The sequence below is a fragment of the Lithobates pipiens genome, unplaced genomic scaffold (assembly GCF_037356315.1).
Source record: "Lithobates pipiens isolate NorthernLeopardFrog02 unplaced genomic scaffold, aLitPip1_a1.2 Scaffold_8, whole genome shotgun sequence".
In the NCBI taxonomy this organism is placed as follows: domain Eukaryota; kingdom Metazoa; phylum Chordata; class Amphibia; order Anura; family Ranidae; genus Lithobates; species Lithobates pipiens.
Window position 1 is genome coordinate 385367377 of NW_027507903.1, and position 13236 is coordinate 385380612.

The 13236-nt window shown below is 48.6% G+C and overlaps 1 long non-coding RNA gene across 1 annotated transcript in view; it reads right to left on the reverse strand.

Moving 5' to 3' along the window:
• Positions 1-2945: 2945 nt before the first annotated feature.
• LOC143964181 (uncharacterized) overlaps positions 2946-13236 on the reverse strand; it is a 66571-nt gene continuing 56280 nt past the window's right edge. The window contains exon 3 of the long non-coding RNA XR_013271087.1: positions 2946-3037. This is a non-coding gene — a long non-coding RNA (uncharacterized LOC143964181). The remainder of the gene's footprint in view (positions 3038-13236) is intronic.

Below are 13236 nucleotides of genomic sequence, written 5' to 3' on the forward strand. Positions count from 1 at the left end.
CTACAGCATTGGCAAGTACAGAAGCACAACTATATATAAAATATGCAAAGTGATTGGAGGGAAGCTTCAGAATGGCAAAGCTGTTTTATTACAAATTATATGAGCAGATTGTAGTTCCTCTTTAAAGTTAACCATTGCCTGCCCACTTTAGAATGACGTGTGAAAAGTGGTTACGTTATCCTGACTGACATGACAGGAAGAGCCAGCCGTATATCAGCTTTTCCTCCACTTGCCCTGACAGATTCAAGTAGAGGAGAGCCAATTGGCTGATCAGACGGGGTGGGGGTGTCTGCGCTCATCAGCATATCCCCCCAGGGATGCCCACCATGGGCCACCAGTGCCCATTAGAAGTGCCAGTGCCCAGCAGTATTGCCTACCAGTGCTCCCCAATGATGCCAGGAGAAAGCTTACTTACACATTTTATAACAAAAAAAACATTTTCTTAAAAATCACCTTTTTTTCCTAAACAAAAGCCCCAGTGGTGATCAAATACCACGAAAAAAAAAAGTGTGTGTGAAAATTATACAAGTGTCACATGGGTACAGTGTTGCATGACCATGCAATTGTCAAAGTGCTTAAGGCTGGGTTCACACTGGAGCGATACGGGAACGCCGCAAATCCGCGGCGTTTTCCCTCATCGCATGCCTCCCATCGGCAGTTCACACTGCCCTATGCGGACTGCTGGGAGTGTCAGTGAAATGTTAATGACACCCCCAGATCAGTTCGCATATCGCAGCGCAATCTGCAAACTCGGACAGGAATCGGATCGCATGGTGTGAACACCCATGCGATCCGATTCTGCTGCGGACCAAAAAAGGGTCCTGTGCGAGTTTGCAGCGGGTGCGATGCGAATTCAGCCATACTATCTGTATGGCTGAACTCGCATCGCACAGAGATCGGATGTAATTTGCACTGCAGGGCGGTGCGAATCGCATCCGGTTCTCGCTGCCGCAGCGGTATAAACCCAGCCTAAAGCTGAAAAACGGTCTGGGCAAGAGGGGTGTGGGAGGGAGCCCTGTATTGAATTAGTTAAATGTGATCTGTGAGCCTTGAGTGGATTGTAAAAAATAGATAGGGATTTTACGATAAATAACATTCTCAGAGTTCCCCGGACACAGCATCTTCTATTCTCAACTACAGGTTATATTGCCACCTACAGGACTAGGACACTAGGCCAAAAAAAAACCAACACAAAAAAACTTGCCACCACTTATGGTCAGTCGTCTGCATAGGCAATCCACTCAGTCACACGCAGGGTCAGAGAAAACCATATAGAGGGGGTGGGTGCCATGTCTAAATTAATTCAGAAAAGGATGAGTAACAAAAAAAAAAAAAAAAAAAAAAAAAGGAAGATTGGCCCTCAAGGCAGATCTCCGAGGGGCGCCAAGGATGCCTGAGACAAACCTTACCACGTCGGCACACCAAGGGCGGTGGAACCAATCTGGAGCCACTAGAATGACTGAAAAGGTCTTTGGCTTCCATCTTTCACAGAAGTCTGAAGCGGAGGGAATGCATAGAAGGGGATACTGACTTCACCAAGGCATCTGTTCACAATAGACGTTAGTAGATCCACGTGTCATTTAGAGTGCTACATCAGAGGCAAATCTGATAAAACCAGTCAGAATGCAGGATCACTCACCTTGGTCCAACATTTGGCGGCTGAGATAGTCTGCCTGCCAAGTGTCCACACAGGGGATACACAGGGGATGCACATGGTGTAGAATGCCGGCATGCAACGCTCCCCCCTGCTAGAGAACATGGAAGGCCTCCAGTGATGCTGCCACAGGCCTCGTCCCGCACTGGTGAGTGACATAGGCCCTGGCAGTGACTTGATTCACACTGTGTTCTCCCGCAGATGCTTCCATCCACTTCTTTAGGCAAAGCTAGATTGCCCAAAGTTCCAGGATTACTAAATGGAACTCCTATGGCATCCAGTGAACCTAGGTAGATTTCCCCTTCCGAAGGACAGGGCGAAGCCACCAAAGCAGAGACATCCTGGTCTGTGGACCCAAGCAAACCTGGACACCCAAGCGGTCGGGTGACTTTTGCCCAAGTGGACCAACTTTCCTTCAGGAGGACCCTAGCATGGAACTGCCACAAAAGCAGAGACCCTAAGCCCCTGGACCTACATGCAAACCGTGAGGGAAGGCCCGTCTGCGAAACAGAAGCAGCCGATCGCCAGCTGAAGCTTCTGAACCTTGTTCAGCGGTGTTAAGAGCCAGGCCCAGATAGTTAAGCTGCCTGGTTGGGATCAGAGTGGGTATCTGAAAATTCAGAATCCACTCAAATGCCTGCAAGACCGAGTGAGACTGCCTCTCAAAAGCAGGTTCGTCTGGATAACCAATCACAGCAATCCTCCATTGCATCAGCAAGGCCAGAACCTGAGCCATAATTTCAGTGAACACCTGAGGAGGAGAGGGTAGAGCCACAGAGAGCTGGTGCCTGACACAGATGGGGGATGTGCAGATAGGCATCTGCGATGTCTGAAGATGCCAAGAATCCCCTTGAAGCGAGGCTCACAAGGGCAAAAATTACTCCCCATCCTGAACATGCATGGGAGTGCAACTTGTCTGCCGACTTGACCGGCTGGACAGCCCAAGGGTGTTTTAAATTGACTTTGAGGGTCACCAAGCTGAATTTGATCAGAAGACCAACTTAAACACAACAGATCCTTTTGTGCAGATTACAAGAAACCTATACCAACTCTATACAGGCATAGTGGTAAATGCACAGGCTCAGTTTTCGGAGGAGGAGTCGGAGGAAAGATCGCCCACATACAGAAATAGACAAAACAAATTAAACAGGGCGTTTAGTGTCACTTTTAAACACCTTTTATGTAAAAAAAGGCAACAGCTGACAGTCATCACAATTTAGTATTAGATTTCATGTGAACATGCAGCCCAAAAAAATATCAAAAGCAACATCTCATGAGTAAAAAAAAAAACTTACTTTTGCCTGTTTTCCTTCCATAACAGCAACACATGAGTTTGTGGTACCCAGATCTATTCCGATGACTGCTCCCTTAATGGTCTCAGAGCTATATATAAAAAAAAAAAAAAAAAAAAGAAGAATTACTTCGAACCCCAAAACTTTTTTTTTTAGCAGAGACCCTAGAGAATAAAAAGGCAGTCGCTGCAGTACTTTGTCACCATTTGCGCAGACTTTCAAACGCAATTTTTGGGGGAAAATGGACACTTCAATTAATTAAAAAACAAAACAAATGAAAATACAGTAAAGTTAGACTTTTTTTGTATGATGTGAAAGATGTTATGCCAAGTAAATAACCTAAACAGTCATGCTTTAAAACAGCCTAAACCCATGGAATGTTGATAAACTACAGCACCTAAAAACCTCCATAAGCGATTGTGACAGAACTAACCAGCACCCAGATTATGTGCTTCCATCAGTATACTGCTTCCTCCACTCTGGACATAGGAACCAGGTATTACAGTGGACCATACAAGACTAGCCGACATTAGTTTGAATGAGAACTATTGAAAAGCACACAAATTATACACCATACTATCAGGTCAGGGGTTGATTATATTACCCCAACAATACAAACTGAAAACAGTAAGCCAATTAAAACTAGTCACCTAAGTGACCAACCCAGACAATGTTGTGGTTAATCAGAGATCTCAATACAGCTCAGACCGCCGGTGCTGAGCAGGCGCAGCATGAACGACTATGGAGCTGCCAAAAGGATGATTGCCCAATGCCGGAGGTTGAATGCCCAACGATTTAAACGCTATTTGGTTAAGTGATCTAGAAAGATAGCAAGGCTAACTTTTCTGTGTGTTTATTTTCTCCTCTCTCAGGTTTAATTTCCTCGGAGGGACACCTCTCCCATGGGGTCATTTGACTCCCAGATCTACATAGATGAGATTGGGGTTCCCCACAGGGTGCCGGATGAGTTTAAGGCTAGGAGCCAGGTGACAGCTGGGTTTGAGTCTCTTCTCTAGTGGGTGACAAATGTTGACTGGGGATCTGGGGCGTGGCCTGCTGTGAACGGCGTCGGACGTCCTTACAGAGAGCTATGGATACTCTGCACCTAATGCGCAGCCATCCGCGCATCTGATCGCCTTAACAGGCTAAAAAAAAAAAAAAAAAAAAAATCCTACCAGCCGCATCAGCTTGGCTCACTGAAGTCTTGGACTGAAATTGTTTTGAATCCATCCCTGGAGACTCGTATACTGCAGCCTTCAGACACCCACGGCCGCCGCCATCTTGAAAACCTGAGGCCTCCCGACAATCCACAGCCATCCTCCGCTGTAGATTGCTTGTACTGCCGCAGAAATCACCCATCTGCTCTGCTGGGCTCTCCCCTATGGCTCGGAACGACTTTGGCCGCTTTCCATAGCCCGTGGACGGCGCGATCCAGCGGGCCGCCATCTTACGGCCTACTCGGCCTCCGAAATCACCGCGCTCGCCTGCCGGGAACCACTGCATCGGCGGCAGAAGGCTATCAGGAGAGGTCCCTCTATTCCTTGAACCTCCCAGACCGGAGCCGCCTCTCGGCCACCAGAAACGGACTTCCCTTGGCCTGGTGAGTCCCCTGAGGGGTTACTCTTAGACTTCCCTGCTACCCTCTCCCCATCGGACAGGTGCTGTCTCCCTGGGCAGTGAGGAGGCCGAGGCTAGAGATAGCCCTGTTAACTGCTCCTGAATTTAAGCCAAATACTAGCCTGCTGCAGCCCTTTTTCCCTAGGAAAGGCCCTGGCTCCGGCCTACCCTGGGATGATGGCGGCCATCTTGCTACACCCAGCACCCAAAAAAAACTCTTCTTACTACAGCCTGCTGGTGTGAGGGGAGAATGTAATTACTTGCCATTATCGGAAATCACTACATACCAAGGGCGCTCGTGAGCTAAGAGCCAGGATGGCCGCAAGCTAATAGCGCTTCTCCACCACCGACCACACCAGCTGTGATATGACCGCTCCTGCACATTTATCTGGGCTCGCTATATCCCGGCATAGAGACTGACAATATGGGGCGCAAATCACCCATCCACAGCGCGGAGCACTACGAAGAGACAGGCTGTGCGTGCGAGCCTTGAGGCCTTTCCACCGGACGGCCTGCTGGACTTGCAGGCCTCAGACATGGACTTCACCCATCCGTTGCTCACTGGTGACCCCGAAGCCTGCTCAGATGCAGAAAGCATACCAGGAGTCCAGCAACACTATGTAGCGCCTTCATTGCGGGATGCAGACCTGCTGTCTCGCTTTAAAACCATGCTGCAGGGGGGGGGGAACTGTCAGCAGCCACCTCCAAACTGGCCACGCATCTCACGAAGGAAATCCGTGAGCTAGGTAACCGTACGAATGCGCTGGAAGATAGAATGGAGGCTGCAGCAATGGTCATTGATCACTATGAGCAGGACTTGCAGGACATCCGCAGGGAGCAGGACGCAGCCCTCCTAAAATTAGAGGACTATGAGAACAGGTCTAGACGTGGGAACCTCCGGCTTAGGGGACTCCCTGAAACTATTGAGGACTTAACCTCCACTGCCACAGGCCTTTTCCAGGAATTGGTCCCAGGCATCCCCATTGATCGCATGGAATTTGACCGGATCCACCGGGCCCTGGGACTGAGGAAGGAGGGGGGGCCCCCTCGGGACATCATCAAGTTCACGTACTGCCGCACTAAGAAAACGCTCCTTAAGGCAGCACGGGACAAGCCTGATCTCCGTTTCCAAGGCCACAAGTACCAACTCTTTACTGATTTGGCCCCTTCCACAGTGCAAAAGGCGACAACTGAAACCATATACTTCAGCTCTGGTGGAATGCAACATCAAATACACATGGGGCTTTCCTTTTCGCCTCACTTTCACCTACCAAGGCCGGGGCTACACTATGCGCACCGCGGAGGAAGCCCAGGCAGCTTTTGAAGCACTACATTTGCTCCCCTCTTCGGATGACCCCAGCCTCTGAGAGAGGGCTTCAGGTCCTAGGCCCCCCTCTAGGCGCTTGGGCCGTGTGTGGGAACCAGTCAGCAACCGGAAACGGCCCTCCCCTGATGCCCAGCCGCATGCTCGATCCCCCTATTCGGATCCGGGATGACGACCGCACGGGTGAGCCCGTCCATGATCCCTTGCTTTTTGCTCGGTTGCCTTCCCCGGGCCATGCTCTCCTGGCCCATACCCCCCCTCCTTGTTTTTATTTTATAAATTTATAGTTACTTTGTTTTTACTTAATCTAAAGGCCTTATGCGCCTTCACCTTAGACTTTAGTCCAGTGTTTCTCAATTCCAGTCCTCATGGCCCACTAACAGGTCATGTTTTCAGGATTTCCCTCAGATGAAACAGCTGGGGTAATTACTAAGGCAGTAAAACTGATCAAATCACCTGTGCAAAATAATGGAAAGCCTGAAAACATGACCTGTTAGTGGGCCACGAGGACTGGAATTGAGAAACACTGCTTTAGTCGGTGATCCAGCCCTACCAAGACTGCCTAGTTTTGCCCAAGCCCCCCAGCTAACCTGGGGGCCTTCTCTGGACATTTTTTTTTTTTTTTTTTTTTAAAGGAGAAAAAGAAAAAAGAAAGTGGGACCATACCAATGGTGGGATAGGGGGACCGGTTCCAGGGCTTACTGTATATAACGTCTAATTTTTTTTTATGTATACTGGTTGGTTTCTGGACCCTAAGAACTATAAAGGGCTCTAATCTTTCCATCTTTTACCCTGCCTTACCTCCTCAATGCCCCCTCCCCGTTTTCCTTCCATTCCCCTTCCCTCTTACATATAGAGCTGGACAGAAATTAGATTATATATAGATAGATAGATAGAGATAGATAGATAGATAGATAGATATATCTCCCATCTATCTATCTTCCCCCGATCCCACCCCCCCCCCCTTCTTCCTATCCTCCCTTCCTCAGGTCAAGCCATGGTTTATTTCAGGTCTACCCCCCCCCCTTAAGGGGGAGTGTCATGATCAGCGCTGGTGGCCCCCCGCCTAGGCCTTACAGGGTCCCCTCTTATTGTTGGACTCCTGGCGGCGCTCCGGCGCAGGGGTCACGTTCGGGGATAGAGGTTGTGTTCTCCCCTCGGGCGCTCCCTGCGGGGCGGCGCCAGCTGGGGAGAACCTTTAACCCCATTGTTAGTTTTATACACTGCAGTACTACAAGATGGGCTTAGCTCGTCTCGCCTGTTTTTGTTCTAGTTTTAATTGCCCTGTGCAGGGGCGGTAATAAGGTAATAATATTCTAGTAATATTGTAGTATTATTGCTGTTAATGTTATGTTTTGCCATTTGCTAGCCTTGTGGTTGGTGGTAGAGCCACCTCTTTTAGTGTCCTGTAGCAGGATGCAATGCCCACCAATTGTGGCGTTGATGTGTTTCACTTGTCTACGCTGCGTTTCCTTTTCTCTCTCTCTTCTTCCTTGTGTTTCCCTCCCTCTCACTCCTATTCGGGCTTGGATTGCCTCGCCATGGGATCAGGGTAAGTACATACCTTGTTGGCCGCTCTAATTATATGGACCTTCCTTTACCCCCCAGATGGCTCAGAATGTGCTGAAAATATTCCTCGTAGAACAGCCATGGGCTTAATTCCCCCATTAAGAAGTCAAAGGTTTTGCGTCATTTAAAATCTCAATCTATTGATGTGGTGTGTCTGCAGGAAACCAGGTTCTCCCTATCCTCATCCCCCAAATATTTGTCCTCCCATTAGCCAGTGTTTTTACGGCTTCCGCTTCTGAGAAGCAAAGAGGGGTGCTGATGGCCTTTAGGAGTAACCTCCAATTTACCTGTTCTAAGGAAATAGCGGACCCTACGGGTAGATATTTGATCTTGCACGGCACACTGTGGGACCAGGAGGTCACTTTGGTTGGATACTATGCTTCTAACTCATTTCAGAGGTTTTTCTCCCATTTGCTTCAGTTGATCACTAGGCACCAAAAAGGCCTTCTGATGATGGGAGACTCCAACTCTGTTTTTAACTCCTCTTTGGACAGGCGTAGTCTCAGGGAAGTGCCTCCGTCCCGTGATGACTCCCAAGAACAAATATTGCGTGATCTCTTCCAGTCATATGGCGTGGTGGACGTGTGGCGTGAGCAACATCCGTTGTCACAGGAATTTACCTTTTTCTCGAACCCCCACCAGAGTTTTTGTAGAATAGATCACATGTTTCTGCAACTTAGCTCCCTGCCGTTGGTACATAAGATTATTATTGCCACCTCTACATGGTCTGATCATGATCCCCTGATCCTCGGAATTTCCTTGGAGGGATTCTCTCGCCCGGCCTATCTCTGGAGGATTAATGAACCCCTCCTGAGTACACAAGCTACATCCTCTCAGAAACACATGCAAACCTATTTCACAGAAAATGTAGGCTCAGTTGATTCTCCAGTTGCCTTATGGGAAGCCCACAAGGTGACGGTCAGGGGACATCTAATCCAGATCGCTTCCTGTACAAAGCGGGCCAGGGAGCAGAGGATACAGGAGTCGACTTCCTTGTTAGAAGCGGCAGATGCGACGTGGAAGGCGCGTCCTACGGTAGCCCATAGGCGGACACGTGACAACTTGGTCACCGAGTTGGACCTGCTTGCCTCTGCTCAGGCGGAGAAAGCCCTGCGCTGGTCCAAGTATAAATTTTACAGTTGCTTGAACAAACCTGGTCCTATGTTGGCTAGGAAACTTAATTTAGTGGGATGTCCGGGCAGGCCGGTTCGATTACAGGTGGTAGGTGGGGGATTCACGTCAAATCCATCCAAGGTAGCGGCTGGCTTTGCCTCCTTCCTCTCCTCCCTCTATAGTGGACCAGCTGCCTTCGACCAAGACAGGCCGAGAGATTCTTCAAATCGATTAGTCTTCCTTTATTGTCCTCGGCGGCACAGGCCAATTTGAATGCTCCTATAACTGAAATGGAGGTCGCCCAAGCCCTAAAGTCTCTTAAGCCATCCAAGGCCCCGGACGGCTTTACCGGTCTATACTATAGGACATTTGCATCCCTGCTCACGCCCCAATCTTAAGTCTTATTTCAACGCCTGGTGGGAAGGTGAGAGACCCTCGCCAGACTCACTGAAAGCCCATATCTATGATCCCCAAGTCACCTGAGGAAGCCACAGACCCGTAGTCCTTTCGTCCCATCTCCCTGTTGAATGTTGACCTGAAGGTTCTGAGCATGCGAGTCAGATATCTTCAGGCCCTCATTCACAGGGATCAGGTGGGCTTTGTGCCCGGTCGCCAGGCGGGGGACAATGTCCGCAAGGTGGTCCATCTCCTTCATATACTTCGTCAGCGTAAAATACCAGGACTTTTGCTCTCCCTAGATATTTATAAAGCGTTTTATTCGCTCTCCTGGGACTACCTTTACTTTGTTCTAACCAAATGGGGATTTGGACCACATTTTCTGCAATGGATCCAGGCACTCTATTCCGCATGTCTGCAAAATATGCGGGCTTCCTTTCTGACCCTTTCCCGATACTCCGGGGGACTAGACAGGGATGCCCCCTGTCCCCGGCACCATTTATCCTGGCATTGGAGCCGCTGGCGATCAGGGCCAAAAGTGATATCTCGGGAATCCCTTACGCGGGCACTTAATACAAAGTGAACTTCTTTGCGGACGACGCCCTTTTGACCCTATCAAACCCACTCATCTCCCTGCCCAAACTGCAACTAGTATTAGACCGATTTTCAGCCTTCTGGGGTCTTCAAATTAACTCCTCCAAGACCACAGCGCTGAACGTTACCCTTCCTCTGGAACTGGTGCAGCGCCTCCAGGACCAATTTTCCATACCGTTGGGCATCCCACTCGATTGATTTAGGTGTCAAATTAACACAGTCTTATTCTTCCCTTTTCTCTGCCAATTATTATCCCCTGTTGCGAACAGTGTCCACCTTTATGCAAGCCTGGCAATTCTCCATACTCATGGGTAGGCAGGATCTCAGCGGTGGAGATGACGATTCTTCCTAAAGTCCTTTATTATTTTCGTACTTTGCCTGTCCGGGTACCCACTTTTTTCCTTCAACTCCTGCAGAATAGGATCCTCCAATTTATATGGGCACGCAAACACCCCAGGGTACCTAGAGTGACCCTTTATACCCATAGGCTCCGGGGAGGCTTGGGGGTCCCCAATATCTCTAAATACTACACAGCGGCCCAGATCTCTCCGTTGACCTTGCTTCATGCAACCGCGGATGTCCCTCTGTGGGTGCTCCTGGAGGTGCCTGGCTGTGACCCTTGTGCACTTCAGGCACGCCTCTGGCTCCCCAGGAATCTGCGCCCTTCCTCCCCAAGCCCCATGCTTCTACATGGTCTGCAGGTGTGGGACTAAAATTCACTTTTCCAGCAATCTGATGTCCCCCTTTCTACCCCTACTCCCCATCACTCATAAGCCTCTTTTCCCCCCCGGTCTGGAGGAGCCCCAGGCATTCTCCTGGTGGTCCTCACATGGCTACCCACGAGTCCAAAGTGTTCTTTCCTCACGCTTATTCCCCTCCTGGGAGAGTATCCGGGAAACACAAAGGGCGCCGGCTAACGAGCATTATCACTTTATCCAATTAAAGTACTGGATTGCAACATTGCACTGCATGTCCACCTACCCCTTCCAAAAAACTTTTTTTGAACATTCATGCCAGCACGCCCCAGGGTCCCCAGGTCTTATTTCGGCCATTTATGCCTCCCTGAATGGTCGCCCGCCATCAGCACCCCTCGCTTATATGACTCAATGGGAAAAGAACCTTCAGGCCCCAGTAGACCCAGAGGACTGGAGCAGGGCCTGGAAAACGGTCGCCAAATGCTCATTCAACACAAATACCCTAGAGCAGGGATCTGCAATTAGCAGACCTCCAGCTGTTGCAAAACTACAATTCCCATAATGCCTCTGCCTCTGGGTGTCATGCTTGTGGCTGTCAGTCTTGCTGTGCCTCATGGTACTTGTAGTTCTGCAACAGCTGGAGGTCCGCTAATTGCAGATCCCTGCTCTAGAGGCTGCATATAAAGTAATGTTCCGATGGTATCGGGTACCTGCCCGCACAGCTCGAGCTTTCCCTGGGAGTACTGACAGATGCTTCCGCAACTGTGGACAGCGAGGTGATGTTATGCACACATGGTGGGCTTGCCCAAGGCTGGTGGGGTTCTGGTCTAGGATTTTTGGTTTGCTGCAGACACTCTTCCACCTAACGATCCAAAGGGACGCTAAGCTAGCTCTCCTACATTGCCCGGTACCTGGTTTGCGAGGCCCTCAACAGAAGCTGGCTACTTATTTATTTATAGCGGCCAAGCGGACCATTGCCCCAGCCTGGAAGTCACAATGGGTAGATTTTCAAGGGGTTAAAGCACGCATGACTGCTATGTTACTTCAGGAACGTATGTCCAGTATTGTCCATAATTCTCATGCTAAATTTCTAAAAATCTGGAAGCCGTGGATCTCCTACGAGTTTCCCGCGCTCCAAGCTGCATGCCTGGGCTTGGTCTAACTCCTCTTGGCAGGGCGTCCACACCCGAACTTTGCCCCTCCTTTCTCCCTACCTTCCCTTCTTCTGTTCCCCATCTCTCTTCACTCTTTGTAATCTCTCCCATTGCTAACAAATACTGCTGCCCCCCGTAGAAGGGGTAGTGGGAGAAGGGCTTGCCCTCCAGAGACAAGGGAATGAGTTGCTTGGTACTGGAGCCAGTCTTGATACCATTCCCTACTCATTTTCCTTCCTTTTCTTGTGTTTATTATAAGTATAATGTGATGGTTTGCCCTTCGGTTTCATATTCATGCTTTGTAGCCCCTGCGAGGGCGCACAAGGAACAGATTGTAGTCTCTAGTTTAATATACACACACACATACACACACCCCAACAACAATTTGTAAACCATACTAGGGATATGGAGGAGGGAGGAGGTAAAATGTTTGGTAGCATGTGTTGCCCCTTTATTCCTTATACAGCTCCTGGAGGGACCGTGACCAGAGCCTTGGAAGGACTGGCTGGTCCATCGAATGAATTAGAAGAAACTCAGGTATTAATGATCCATTCACAAACTGGCTTGAAGGATGGTTCGGTAAATGGACTAGACTTATCACATCATGTTTGATCTCAATTGTTGTGGCTTTGTCCCTTATAGATGCTGCTGCATTCGAGGACTTTCCCAAAAACTGATTGAAACCGCTGTCTCAAGAACAATGTATCAAACCCTTCCCCCATCCCTGAGGAGACCTATGTGGACATTGACGCTTAACTTAATGACATACAGTCCGAAAAATTGTAGATTTTTTATTAAGTCGGACGCAAATTAATCTTTCTAGCAAACTAGATGTATCCTTGCTGGTGTATATATAATCTTCACATGAACGAGATGACAGGCAGATAAGATTTATATATTTCCAATATTGAGATGTCCAGGCAACTTTAATAGACTTGTCTCGTGACATTCTCTGATGACACCAGCAACAGAGATATGAGCCACTAGAAAATGGCCACGATCTATACATTTGTATCCTGGTTTTAGTTAGGATTATTATATACTGGATTTTACAACTAAAATTTTAATTTTTTTTTAGATTATATGGCTATACAAACATACTGTACCCCAATTACGTTTGCTAGCACAGGTTATGAAATCCGTAATGGCGGTCTACAAAAATATGGCCGATAGTTTAGTCTAGCTTATTTAACCACTTCCCGACCAGCGCACACTGATGTACATCGGCAGAATGGCATGGGCAGGCATATTGGAGTATAGGAACGTCCAATCTTAAATGCCGCCCTGCCATCACTCGCGTGCTGTTCAGGACCACCGTGAGTCCGGTCACGGGTCCCGCAGACTCAATCGCCGCAGGCATACCCGCGATAGTCTCACGGGGTGGCTAAACTGGGAGATGCCCTTGTAAACAGCAACTCCCCGTTCTGCCTAGCAATAAGTGACGCTGATCTCTGCTCCATGTGAGCGATCCAGAGATCAGTGTTCACTAAAAGAAAGCCCAACCCCCAGTTAGTAACACCCCTAGGAACACTTAACCCCTTCACTGCCAGTGTCATTTACACAGAAATCACTGCATTTGTATAGCAGTGATTGCTGTATAAATGACAATGGTCCCAAAAATGTGTCAAAAATGTCCGATGTGTCCGCCATAATCTCGCAGTCACAAAAAAAAAAAAAAAAAAGCTGATCGCCGCCATTGCTAGTAAAAAATAAAAATATAAAAATCCCATAAAACTATCGCCTATTTTGTAAATGCTATAACTTTTGCGCAAACCAATCGCTTATTGTGATTTTACCAAAAATATGTCGAAGAATACACATCGGCCTA